This window comes from Acanthisitta chloris, unplaced genomic scaffold (assembly GCF_000695815.1).
Source record: "Acanthisitta chloris isolate BGI_N310 unplaced genomic scaffold, ASM69581v1 scaffold3297, whole genome shotgun sequence".
NCBI lineage: Eukaryota > Metazoa > Chordata > Aves > Passeriformes > Acanthisittidae > Acanthisitta > Acanthisitta chloris.
In genome coordinates this window covers 4,867-5,649 of record NW_008680830.1, presented here as the reverse complement: position 1 = coordinate 5,649, position 783 = coordinate 4,867, and positions in this window count along the sequence as shown.

Sequence of the window (783 nt, the reverse complement as noted above, 5' to 3'; positions counted from 1 at the left end):
GTTGCCCAGGGAGGCTGTGGCTGCCCCAACCCTGGCAGTGTTCACAGCCAGGTTGGATGAGCCTTGAGCAACCTGATCTAGTGAGGAGGTGTCCCTGCCCAGGGCCAGGAGTGTTGGGACTGGATCATCTGTCAGGTCCATTCCAACCCTTAAACTCTATGATTTTATGAACTAAAAGGACCACTGTAAGAAGTCTTGGTACAAGCACCTACAAAAGCTGTGAGTTATACATAGATTTAAGATACAAACAGTGAAAAAAATGACTTATATAGAGGATGTTTCCCTCTCCTTTCACAAGCAATTGGTAGTAGCCAAACAAATTACATATGTTTCCCTCTCCTTTCACAAGCAATTAGTAGTAGCCAAACAAATTGCACTGGACCATAAAGATACCTAACTTCTTTAAAAGACATTGAATACAGCTATACTACAGCAAAATGCAAATTCCTTCCTAGCTCTTTCTTCTGAAAATGGAGATCATAAACTGGACCTGAGGCTGACACCTGACCAATAATAGTATCCTTGAAACATATCCTAGAAACCTGCACGAGAGAAAAGCACAGCACACAAACCATATAACTTCTAGCATCTTACTCATTACATCCTGCTTGCTCTGTTGTGGCTCTCTCATATTTTGACATGCAGCCCCAAGGATTCTACCATCAAAATTAGGAAGAGAAGTTAGTCAAACCCATGTGTAAAAGAATAATTTATGTCCATACACGAGTAAAGATGCATACATGTTAAAAGGATGAGAAAGTTAAAACTTTTATGCCCTGTGAT